This window comes from Heptranchias perlo, chromosome 3 (assembly GCF_035084215.1).
Source record: "Heptranchias perlo isolate sHepPer1 chromosome 3, sHepPer1.hap1, whole genome shotgun sequence".
In the NCBI taxonomy this organism is placed as follows: domain Eukaryota; kingdom Metazoa; phylum Chordata; class Chondrichthyes; order Hexanchiformes; family Hexanchidae; genus Heptranchias; species Heptranchias perlo.
Window position 1 is genome coordinate 33,200,873 of NC_090327.1, and position 13,684 is coordinate 33,214,556.

The window sequence follows — 13,684 nt, forward strand, 5'->3', positions numbered from 1 at the left end:
ACTATTCGAATAAGAGTAGGAGAGTTTCCCGGTTGACCTTATCAGCAATTATCCCTCAGCCAATACCACTGAAAACAGATTAACTGGTCATATCTCTCGTTGCTGTTCATGGGACCTTGCTGTGCATAAATATATGGGTACAGTAGCATAGTGGTTACATTACTGGTCTGGTAATCCAGAGAACATGAGTTCAAATCCCATCATGGCAGTTTGAGAATTTGAATTTAGTTTACAAAATCTGTGAATAAAAAGCTGGATCAGTATAAGTAACCACAAAGCTGTCGGATTGTCATAAAAACCCATTGATTCACTAATGTCCTTTGGGGATGGAACCCTGCCTATATGTGATTCCAGTCCCACACCAACTTGGTTGACTCTTAACTGCCTTCTGAAGTGGCCTAGCAAGCTAATCAGTTGTATCAACATCTCAGGGGAACTAGGGATGGGCAATAAATGCCGGCCTTGCCAGCGCTGCCCACATTCTGAGAATGAATTTTAAAATAAATGACTGCGTTTGCCTACAAAACAATGGTGACTACACTTGAAAAGTAATTCATTGGATCTGAAGCATTTTGTGACATTCTGAGCATTATTCTTCATGTAGAGGATGGTAGGGTGCTCTGCAGACAAAGTAGTCCCATGAGGAGGTGTTTTTGTTTTGGTGTGGCTTTAGTAAGACCTGCACAAAGTCTTTACTACTCCCAGCTCCAGATATTGTGGCAGCAGATGCAACTCTTTAACATGACTGATGATCACATCGCCAGGATACATGGTATGCCTAAGCGGCAAATAATTGTCATGCAATGACATTCATGCATTGATCTGAACCACACGGATGCCCTGTGTGTATTGCCCTAAAGTGAGCTTTACAGAACACACAGTAAAGGGCTTGAGTGAAGGAGAAACCTGGTAAAAAAAGGTTCAGATACTTGAACCAAACGAACCCACTGGCATTAAGTTCATGTAGTTGATGGTGAGCATTTACTATGTCAAAGCCAAAATTCTTTTAGTTAATCCTCACAATCTTAGTATGTAAAATTGAAGTAGGGATGTTGCCACGTGCTATACCATGGAATGGCAGAACATGGATCTTCACTTGTGATTCTCCATGAAGTGAGCTCAACCATTTCATTATGGGGAGGTGCTGAGGGAAGGCCAGGTGCTTCTCCACAGTGAGAAAGAAATGGATAGCAAATCATTCTAGAGCAATTCAAGTGCACTAAAAAACAGCCAGATACAGAGAGACAATGGCAAGAGCCTTGGAAACAACACATGGCCAAGCCCGGGGTGGTTGTGGGGGTGGGGCACGGGGAGGTGGGAGAGGGGTAACATAGGGATGGAAAAATGGACATAAATAAGGAGCAGTGCAACTCATGATATAAAACGGAAATAACAAAAAGAACACAATGTGCTCTTAATTGGTACAGAGTTCCAATAACAGAAACCTTCCACGTTGGTTTTTATTGTACACCTACAGTGTATAAGTGTTACAATTTAAATGTTGACAGTCAGTGCTCTAATATATTTTAAAATGAAGTTGGATTAGTGCAGTGTACCCTGGCTTTACAACAACTGATCATTTTTCCAAGTCTAAAATCAATAGCAGGTGCATTTGCTGGCAGACTGGTGACTATGATTTATAACATTTTTTGGGATTCTTTGTGTGTTAAAGTGATTCTCTACTAACACCGAATACAAAAACAACTTCCTATGGCTTAATCTGCAGCTCTTTGCCATCCTGTTGAAATGGCACTGTATGGTATTAGCAACAAATGTGTTTACGTGTTCATGTAGAAAGATAGAACTTTCATTTATATGGCATCTTTCATGACCTCAGGATGTCTCAAAGCCCTTTACAGCAAATTAAGTACTTTTGAAGTGTAATCACTGTTGTAATGTAGGAAACACGGCAGCCAACTAGCGCACAGCAATGAGATAATGATCATTTAGAATATTGTGTCCAGTCTTGGGCACCTTACTTTAGAAAGGATGTTGAGGCCATGGAGAGGACACAGAAGAGATTCATTAAGATGATACCAGAGAGGCTTTAGTCTCGAGAAGAAACTGGAGAAGCTGGGGCTGTTTTGATTAAAATGAAGAAGGCCATGAAGAGATTAGATAGAAGTGTTCGAAATTATGAGGTAAATTGGGAAAAACTATCTCCACTGGTGGCTGAGTCAGTAACTAGTAGAGAATGTACATTTAAGATCATCACAAAAAAAATCAAAGGGAGTGGTTAGGAGGTATTTTCATGCAGAAGGTTGTTAAAAAATGGAATGCTCGACCAGAAACAATGGTGGAAGTAGAATATATGATAGCTTTTAAAAGGGAAGTGAAAAGAAAAGTTTCAAAATGCATAGGGAAAGGTAGGGGAATGGGACCTCTTTCAGAGAGCCGATTCAGGCATATTGTGTATTGCCTTATATAATTCTATCCTTCTAAGAATGAAGGAGGAAGTTAGAAGATTTTTTTTCCCACACAGAAGGTTATTAGAACATAGAATGCTTTACCACTAGTGACTATTGAGGCAGCGTGCATGACATCATTTAAAAGGAAATTGGATAAGTATTTAAAAAGGAACTATGTAAAGGGATGTGGGAAAAGGGTAGTGAGCTGAGAAGGGAGTAGGTAATTTCAGACGAAGAGCTGGTACTGGGATAGGCGCAATGAGTCGAGTTGCCTCCTTCTGTGCTGTATGCTCTATGATTCACTAAGTGTTATGTTTACTTGACCCTTTAATAACATTAAGTACTGCTGCAGAGGTAGTTTGTGAAGAAAGAATGGTAGGACTGATTCCCCAGTCAGCACTCCCGATGAGCAATGGTGTTCACAGGGAAAATCAAGGTCTGTAGGCCTTGTGACCAGTGCTCCCTGCGAGGGCTGCACCTTGTCGACAGCGCCTAACCTTCTAACCTAATGCTTCTTCAATATGTAGGCGAGGCTTGCATAATTTAGCCTCCTCAATTAAGCTGAGTCAGAGAAAGAGTGTATCGGAAAGGATATAGGGCTAGAGGAGATTGCAGAGATAAGATGGAGCAAAGCCATTGGAGGGATTTGTGGACAGGAACTAAGATTTTGGCAGTAAGTAGTCTTGGTAACGAATAGGTTGTGGGATTTAAAGAGAGCACAGCAAGATTACGAAAAGTCTGGTTCAGCCTGAGAAAGTGGCTTGGTAAGGGGCTGTGATTCAGTGGCGAGGGAACAGAGTTTGGGGCTGAAAGTGATGGCTTGCCTTCCAGATATTGAACTGGAGGAAACTGTGACTCATCCAAGATTTAATGTCAGACAATTAGCCTTAGAACAGGGAGAGACCAAGGGATCTATTAGTGGAGGTTAGGTAGGGCAGGGTATCATCAGTTTACATGTGGAAACTCATCTTGTGCCTGTGGATTATATTGCAAGAAATAATTTATTATAGAAATGTATATCTGTAACTTTTAGTTTTTTGAGAAAATGTTTATTTTTTAAACATTCTGCTTCCTCTGTCAGTGTTGTCCTGGCCTCAATGAAACCACTGCAGTGGCTGAGAAAAGAGTTGTTCTTTAGCCACACCCATCTGACTTCCATGCCTAATTGTATGAGAAAGAGGAGAGAGACATGCATGTGTGCTAAAGAAAAAAGCTAATAATACAGCTGCAGAATTGTAATGCAGAATATTTGTGTGGAAACGGATGGAATGTAAAAGTGCCGCCTTCCCCGTTACACAGGACACAAAAAACAAAGGTCCTGATACTTACAGGGAGGGTGTAGGGGAGCATGGGGAAACCCCGGCAAGGCAGGGGACATGGAGGCTCAGCCAAATTTAACGGCAGGACATCATTGTAATTTTTTTCTTCCGTTTCTCACTCGGCAGCTGGACAAATTGACAGGCTGGTGGGCTGCTGGGCGGGAAATCTAGCAGCAGGAGGCTGCAGCCAGGGACCCTTGGGGATGGTCCATGGCAATCGGGAGGGAGGAGGGAGCGAGAGATCTGGACTTGGGGGGTAGGGAGGTCGGCCATTGCGCAAGGCAGGGAGCGAGAGATTGAGGCTTGTGCGGTCAGCCATCGTGTGAGGGAGGGAGCAAGAGATCAGGGATTGGGAGGCTGGCCATCGCGGGAAGGAGGGAGCAAGAGATCGGTGCTGGGGGGGGGAGGTCGGTGATCACGGCGGGGTGATAGAGAGGCCGCGATCGGCGGGGGAGGCTGAAGACGATCTTAAGGGGAACCGTGGGAGCCTGATTTAAATACTGTAATGAAGTGTTCCCCCTCTCCACAGCGGGACACTCTCACAACACGAGACCCGCTGCGGTAAAAACGAAAATAGGTTAGGGATGCGTTCCTTGTTTTTTCATTTTTAACGCCCCCCACCCCTGACCCTCTCCCTCCCATCGTGGGGGGTTAATATCGAGATCAAAAATACTGGGGAGAGAAAGAGAGTTTTTCACCATACACAGAAAAGAAATGCATAGAAGATGCTTTAGGGAATTCGAGGTAAAGTGTTTCTCAGTTGTCGTAGTGCTTCTCATAACTCTTCACAGCTTCTTACTAGTGAATTATCCTATGTTTAGCAGGTTTCCACGGGTCCCCAATGAAGTATATCAGTTATTTATTAATCCATTTGCACAAGGTTACTAATTGCAAGCATCCGTCCTCAGGAAATGCAGAATAGCTCCAAAGTATGCACATTAAATTATAACATTTTAGACTTGGCTCTCAGGGCAACCAGCTTTCTGGTTTCAATTAGCTGAGCACATTCTGTCAGTGCCAAGAAAAAGAGCTAGTAAAACAATGTATACTGTATGCTGATGTTTCTCTTTCCTAATACAGACATAGGAAACTGAATTAGTCGGTCCATTTATTTTAGTGTGGTTATTTTATTTATTCATATGCCATCTCCAATTGCAAACATAAAAATATATAAATGAACACTTAGCTTTCAAAATCCCTCTGTGAAACTACCTCACCTGCCAGTTGTTAACTAAGGCTCTGTTTTTATTTTGAGTAAGATGTCCAGAAATTTATAAGGTAAACCAGATACCTTTTTTCCCCACTTACGTCTGTGTTTCATGTTGTGGAGGTGTTAAGTATTGAGGTTTTGAATGAATTTTCATTATATTTCATTTATTTTTGAAAAAATTGTTTTTGAGATGGGAGCAATATTCATTGCCTGTCCCGAGTTGCCCTGAGAAGGTGCTGATGGGACTTGAACTGCTAGCAATTGTTTATAACTGGGTGGTTTACTAGGCCACTTCAGAGGCTATTAAGAGTCAACCCTATAGTGTGGGACAGGAGTGACATGTAGGCCAGAGCAGGTATGGCTAGGTTTGTGAATCCAGTATCTTAACTATTACACTACCACACACGTCTGTCAAAACCCAAGCTGTAGTCCTACCTTCTTATCCCATTCCTCCCGCCCTCTAGTTTTCGACTTGGCAAAAGATGGCAAACCTACCTAACCATGGTCCCCTGCCAGAGCCACAGTTGTACCCACCAACATATCCAAAATGTTCCACATGAGTACATATTCAGAATAAGGCTGTGGTGTGTTTGGAACATTTTCCATTGAGGTCTGCTTGGACCAGGGACAATCTGTTGTTTGCAAGTGTGCACTTTTTGTTCCCTACAGTGGTCAGTTATAATCTGAGACAAGACGAGATCAGGATAAGACTTAAAAAAAAGGCACTACTCCGGTCAATGTTCCTTTGAAATACATTATCCTACCAGTTTATCCTCCTCCTTCCATCTTTATTGTGTTGAACCCAAGACCCCGCACTATCTCCTATTTTTTTGATTCTTTCCCAGAAGCTCAAACCTTTGTCCCTTAGTCTTCCCTTCCTCGTATAATTTTCTGACTTTTAAAACCCAACCTCACTGAATCACTTTTTTCTGAGTTACCTGGTCTCCTTTTCTACTGTTTTCATGCTTGCTGATCCAGCATTATGGATCTTGGCCATTTCCCTAGGCTGTTCAACAATAAGGCTTTTCATGGAAAGTTGGGTCTATATCTAAAGTTGGGTCTCGATGTACAAGTATGTCTATAGTTGAAGCAGTGTCCTGATGGAAATGAAATGATCCCAGCTATGATATCACCACATCAAGCCAAATAGATCCAAGTGCAGTGCATTTGGAGTCAATTGGTTGTTGAGAAAATGCCTTTGAGAAAAAAAACATTTTCTTGTTAATAACTCGCATCAGCTATTTGGGTATATTACTGCTTCCAGCAATTACACTGATCTGTTTAAAGCTTTAGAAAGACTTGCCACAGGAGTTAGTACTTAACCTATTGTTGTCATTGTCTCTGTTATGTTATATCTCTACAGCGGAATCGCACATATATCACTTTCTTAAGGTTGTCACAGACAGATGCGACCTCATGTTAATGTATCAGTAGGAAAACAACGCATCCAACTATGTAGCATTCCTTTGCCCTACTGAAGTGCCACCCTAGATTCTGTGGTCAAGTCCTGGATTGAGTTGTGCACCCCAAATCAACTTACTCAGAGATGAGAGTGCTGCCAAGTGAACTAAGCTGACGCTCATGTGCTATATGTTACATAAGGGTAGAACTTCCAGAGGGATTCTCCCAATCACCCGCTGTAACATCAGCAGAAGATTGGTGGAGACCTTGGAGAAATTGCTAATCAGGCTGTTTATGCAGAAGATTGGTGGAGACCTTGGGAGAAATTGCTATTTAGGCTGTTTATGCAGGGGTTCTGTCAATCTTCCACCAAAGTTATGTTAGGAGATCGGGAGATCCTTCCTGGAAATTCCAGACGATTGTATTTTAGAGGACTAATTTCCAGATCCCCAGCTCTCCCGCTGACCTCAACTACTTGATGGCCTAGCCACTCACTCAACTGCACCAAGTCCTTCCTAGCCCACTGAGCCAAGTTATGAGGAAGGGTATCTGACTAAAACATTAATTTATCTTCTCTCTTTACAGATGCTGACTGATTGCTGTGTTTTTGTTTCAGATTTCCAGCAATTGCATCTAGTTTTTTTTTTCTGTTTCATTTTGTTTGGCCCTGACTGCTTCCTGGCCCATCCTCATTGTCTCTTAGTTCATCTGGGCATCTGCCACAAGTGCTTTTAGCCCACCTTCTCGCTCGCCGGCCTTTAGTATTTGCCCTCCTACAGTCTCACAAGTTCTTTTTCTTCTTCCTTTTCATTAGAGTGAAGCTCACACTTCAAATGAAGCTCTGTGGAAAGAATCACTCTTTTAAAAGTATTCTACATTATAAGGATAAATACAACTTGGGACCGATAATGAGTTGGCAGGCTCCTCGTATTATCGGGCACGGAGGCCCAAGGCATTCATTGTGCCCGAGGCGTCTAAAATGCCATGATATTGGCAGCCAGCATCTACCAAGGGGCATCCCCATAATGCAACTGGAATGCCTGAGTAGCACTCGAATTACAAAGTGTCCATTTATAACAGGTACTGAAGGGGAATAATCGTGGATCGGCCCCTTGCTGAGAGGCTGATTGAAGCAGTGCAAAAGCTGGGCATAGTGGGAGGACTGTAGCCCCACCATCCCCCAATGGGTGAGTTCCAATTTCGGGCACCAATGATGCGCCCGAAATGACGCTCGTACCTGCCTGCTCCATCCAAATTAGGTGCCCTTCCACTTACCTACAAACTCTGATGGGGTCAGTTATGGATGGCATGATCCAGATGGTTTGGAGACCCTACTTCCACTTTAGGGAAGTTGCTCAGCTATGCTACTACTTCAATCTAACCTTTGCGAAAACACTCATCCACATCTTCATCAGTTCAAAGATCAACTTCTACAAAACTTTCCTCATCAGCCCCATCCTACATAAACTCCAGCTCTGCAGTCCGTATCTACCTGTCACTAGTTCATACACACCCATGATCACTGTCCTCATTGATCTCCAACTCTGATCGCTTGGGCATCCTCCACTCCCACCACTCCAGCACAGAGCTTTCAACCAACACAACTGCATCTGGAATTCTCTTCCTAAACTATTTTCCTTGGTAACTCCATCCCTGCCTTCAAAAGTCTTTTGAAAACTTTGACCATGCCCTTAACTGCTCTCTTATTACCTGATGGTATCAATTGCTTCCTCAGTGGTAGCACTCTTTGAATCAGAAGGTTGTGAGTTCAAGCCCCACTCCAGAGACTTGAGCACAATATCTAGGCTGACACTTCAGTGCCATACTGAGGGAGTTCCTGTCGGAGGTGCCGTTTTATGGATGAGATGTTAAACTGAGGCCCCCTCTAGGATGACACTTCAGTGTTGGATTCCTGCAACATGGCTCATGGGTCCCATTGATACTGCTCCAAGCACCATTTGTAATTGCTACACTGCATTTGAGCAACACATCATTCAATGAATCCATCTTTCGGATGAGATGTTAAACTGAGGCCCCCTCTGCCCTCTCAGGTGGACATAAAAGATCTCAAGGCATTATATGAAGAAGATCAGGGGAATTCCCTCCGGTGCCCTGACCAATATTTGTCCCTCAACCAACCTCACTCAACAAAAAACAAATTATCTGGTCATTATCACATTGCATTTTGTGGGACCTTGTTGTACGCAAATTGGCTGCCGTGTTTCCTATATTACAATAGTGACTACACTTCAAAAGTACTTCATTGGCTGTAAAATGCTTTGGGATGTTCTGAGGTCATGATAGGTATAAATGTTAGTTCTTTCTTGGAAAGGCATTTTATTAAGTGAAGGCGCTATATATATTGCGACGTTCTCACGTTTAATCTAATTACCTCTGGGAGGAACTTGTGGAATTTTTTTATCCAAGGGTTGACTGAAAAGCTGTAGGTGGTGGGTGGAAGGGGCAGTGTTGATGAATTGAAAAACCTCTCCTTTTCCCATGACTTCTTATGCTCTCATCTTCTTGACACTGCTCCATTAGAAAGTCTTACCATTAGGAACCTATCAATCTGAAGGGTGTACTTTTAGCTATATTCTCTCTTAACAGCACATTTAACATAAAGTATAATTAATCACAAGCGTCAGAGCAAATAAGAGGATCCAACTACATTCACAGTAGGAACAGCTGACTTTAATTTCACAGCAGGAGTCGATTTCCTTTGTCCTACATTAATTACATGCTTACCTATGGCAGTTCAAAATCTTCTGGGTCCAATTTGCTCCGTGCAATGATTGTGCATTAAATAACAGTTAACAATATCCTTTTTTTTAAACCAGGTTAACCAGGGACTTGGATGCATCATAACTAATACACAACTGAGCAGCCAATATGGTGAAGCCTTGCAGTAACGGTATTAACTCGTCTGGTAAACCCACTGAGTTGGCATGTAAGTACTGTAAATAATACACCGTGTATGAATCCAGCTGTGGAGTGTAACAATTGTAGCGCTGATGGGAGAATAAAGGGTAGAAAAGTCGACTTTACTGATGAAGCCCTTCAGATTGCTGTGGTGCCCTGAGGAAGCAGAGAAATGCCCCCTACAAGTTGGCAGGTGCCATTAATTAGAAGGTCATGTGTGGAAGGCAATATGTCCTCCATAACTTCCTGTGCATGCCATAATGTGCAAAAGCAAGAGTCCCATTTCAAGAAAAGTGCCAAGATAAGCAATTGATCTCACTGTCAGTCTCACAATGACAAATATGGATAGGACTGTCAATTATTTTACATTACTATATATGGGTGTGACTGCCAAATAACTTGCATCAGTAGAAAAGACAATCCAAGGAGGCTTATACAAGGTTGTGGAATGTAGTGAGGCTCAGGGGAAACACACTTACATTGTTTTAATTGACTTTCCTAAGGCGCTCAGCCTAGTAAATCATGCAACTCTAATGAACAAACTCGGAGCTATGGAAGTATGTGGATTTTTTCCAGGATGTGGACTATAGCTGCAAAATCATGTAAGGGTAAACAGTAGGTTCACTGAACTTTTTGGGGTAGAAATTGGTATGTGTTGCGCCTGTTTTTCAACATTGGAACGGCCTGTGCCCAATTGACGCAGGCATTGGTCCCACAGCTAAATTTGTGGGTCCATTTTTTAGGGGTCCTGAGCGGACACTGAAGGACCCCTTTACAAGATTAGTTATCGATGAGCGGGACAGGTGTTGGGCTTGCCCCGCTCAGGATTCTTCAGTGGCTCCCACAGCCGCCAATGAAAACTAAGTTGTGAATTTGTTTTTTAAACCCGTCCTGTTGAACCATGGTGAGCAGGAGTGCTCCCCCAACTACACAGGCATTGCAATCGCTACCCCCTTCCTGTGAGCGCAGTTGCCGTCAAGACAGGTGGCACTAAATAGTCTTTTCCTGTTGGGCAAGCTGCCTGTGGAGGCGCGATCAGCCGCGGCAGCTCACTCGAGTATGTTGATGAGGCCCGGGGTCCAATTTCGATCAATCCTCAGGCCTCTTGTTTCAGGTACGCGCTGCATTATCCATTATCTTCTTTCTCTTTTGCATGTGTCCAATATTTCTGAGGAGCTCTTAAATCTGTTCCTTTACTCAGTGGCCCCAGTGGGGGCTATGCATGCCATGGTGCAGACGAGCCCGTTCCCAAAGCACGGTCGGAGGACCGTGTTGAATTTTGTGATATAAGGCCCATCACTATTTTGAATGGGCTACAAGCACGAAAAGACACACCTAGAAAGTTTGGTTTGCAGCACACTGGTTTTGGAGTGCACTATCTGACAAGACAAGCAGCTTTTAAAGGGCTGCAGCTCTCTATAAAAATAAACACTTTTGACAGTGTCATAAAAGTGGACTAGGACGGCACAATAGAGACATGTTGGCAACACGGCCTCCTTTATGCTGAGGAGTTGGCTGTCTTGCTGCAGGAAGTGCACCAAAGGAGGGTGAAGGACAGCCTCCATTGAAAGCATTGATGGCTATGAAATCAATGCAATCACACAGCAACCACACACTGCAAATGAGGAAGAAGTGTGTTGGTATCAGAAGCTAGGCCGAGGTAAATGTAGGGTCCATCAGGCAATGCCACACAAACATAGGAATTGCTAGACGAAGAAAGACCACAGTTCATCTAGTTTGTCTTCCACTATCCTGGTAGTTGTGATACAAAGATAATGGGGTTGTTGACTCATAGCAATCAATCTCTATCAATTAGTCTACAACAGACCCAGACATGACATGAGGAAAACCCCAATGGTAGAGAGCTTTGGGAACCATCGATTCTAAGTCACCTGTTCCTCCCAAGCTTGCTGCACTTACCACATTTTACTCCACCTCACCTACAAAGCAAACCTTCATCCTAGATGTTTATTCAGCACTCTTTTGAATGAGTTAATCTTCTCAGACTCAACTGCTGCTGCTCTGAATCTGCTCCACATAGCGACTTCTCTGTGAGGGAAAACTGTTTTTTAATAATTTCTAATCTCACTCGAGGCAGGTTCATTTCAAACCTCTGTACCTTCCAGCATTTTAAATACATGAGGCCATTTCTCCCTTTGGAATCTCTTGGTTTTAAAGCACATTGATGGAGGATCATGGTGAAAATTAGTTATTAACATCAACCAACATGAAGCCGTGGCTCATACCACTGAATAATGCGTTGAGTATCATCCATGTGCAATTTTTAGTGCACCAGTTAACACTTTAAAATAAACAGCCCTGTGCTATCACAATGCATTAACCAGCCTACTAAAAATAACTCATAGAGGACATTAAATTCATAGGAGTCAAAACGAAGCTTCAAGTCATAATGAGGTACCATGTGTGGGCCCTCATGCCAGTGGTCACTGTTGCTAGGTTCAGGGTGCCCATTCCACGGTGATGATGTGTCTGCTGTTCCTCCTGTGCCGCTACTACACTAATGCCCTCACCCGAGTTTGCAAGATCAGTGCATTTGAATTATTACAACATGCTCCCTGTACAGGCCAACGGGAGGGTGGGATATACTTATGGTCTCAGCTGTCCCATCATTTTGCTTAAAAGTCTATCTACTTATATGTGTGTGTGTGTGTGTGTGTGTGTGTATATAATGTCTCTTATGTTGTATGTATGTATGTGCGTGCATGCGTCCGTCCGTCCCTCCATCCATGGTTTAAATTACCTCCTTCCCCCTTTTGCACCCAATCCCCACTCGTACCAAATTCCCTTCATCACTCTGCTTAGCAAGCCATTCCGTTTAGCAGATTCACCCAACTCTCATCAAGCTTTGTGTCAGCAATCTGATTGCCACAGTATTGTCATGGCAGCAATACAGGCTGCCCTTTTAAAACCTGAGCACTCTCATGCATTCAGAAAGTACATGACCATTTACCCAAGCACTGGTCATTTACCCTTTATAATCCGCACCAAGCTTAAGGTGAAGTGCTGGCGCGATGCACTGTGAGGCCACATTGGAGAGGGTGCAAAAAAAATTCACAAGGATAATAACAGAACTGAGAGGATATCCTTATTAGGATAGGTTGAACAGGCTGGGGCTCTTTTCTCAAGAAAAGAAAAGGCTGAGGGGTGACTTGATGGAGGTCTTTAAGGTAATAATAGGGTTTGATAGAGTCGACATAGAGAAAATGTTTCCACGTGTGGGGGAGTCCATAACTAGAGGCCATAAATATAAAATAGTCACTAATAAAATCCGATAGGGAATTCAGAAGAAACTTCTTTACCCAAAGAGTGATAAGAATGTGGAACGTGTTACCACAGGAGTAGTTGAGGCAAATAGCATAGATGCATTTAAGGGGAATCTAGATAAACACATGAGGGAGAAAGGAATAGCAGGGTATCCTGATAGGGTTAGATGAAATAGGGAGGGAGAAAGCTCGCGGGGAACATAAACACAAACATAAACCAGTTGGGCCGAATGGCCTTTTTTTTATTCGTTCATGGGATGTGGGCATCACTGGCGAGGCCAGCATTTATTGCCCATTCCTAATAGCCCTTGAGAAGGTGGTAGTGAGCCGCCTTCTTGAACCGCTATAGTCCGTGTGGTGAAGATTCTCCCACAGTGCTGTTAGGGAGTTCCAGGATTTTGACCCAGCGACGATGAAGGAACGGCGATATATTTCCAAGTCGGGATGGTGTGTGACTTGGAGGGGAACGTGCAGGTGGTGTTGTTCCCATGTGCCTGCTGTGCTTGTCCTTCTAGGTGGTAGAGGTCGCGGGTTTGGGAGGTGCTGTTGAAGAAGCCTTGGCGAGTTGCTGCAGTGCATCCTGTGGATGGTACACACTGCAGCCACAGTGCGCCGGTGGTGAAGGGAGTGAATGTTTAGGGTGGTGGATGGGGTGCCAATCAAGCAGGCTGCTTTGTCCTGGATGGTGTCGAGCTTCTTGAGTGTTGTTGGAGCTGCACTCATCCAGGCAAGTGGAGAGTATTCCTTCACACTCCTGACTTGTGCCTTGTACATGGTGGAAAGGCTTTGGGGAGTCAGGAGGTGAGTCACTCGCTGCAGAATACCCAGCCTCTGACCTGCTCTTGTAGCCACAGTATTTATATGGCTGGCCCAGTTAAGTTTCTGGTCAATAGTGACCCCCAGGATGTCGATGGTGGGGGATTCGGTGATGGTAATGCCATTGAATGTCAAGGGGAGGTTGTTAGACTCTCTCTTGTTGGAAATGGTCATTGCCTGGCACTTGTCTGGCGCGAATGTTACTTGCCACTTATCAGCCCAAGTCTGGATGTTGTCCAGGTCTTGCTGCATGTGGGCACCGACTGCTTCATTATCTGAGGGGTTGCGAATGGAACTGAACACTGTGCAATCATCAGCGAACATCCC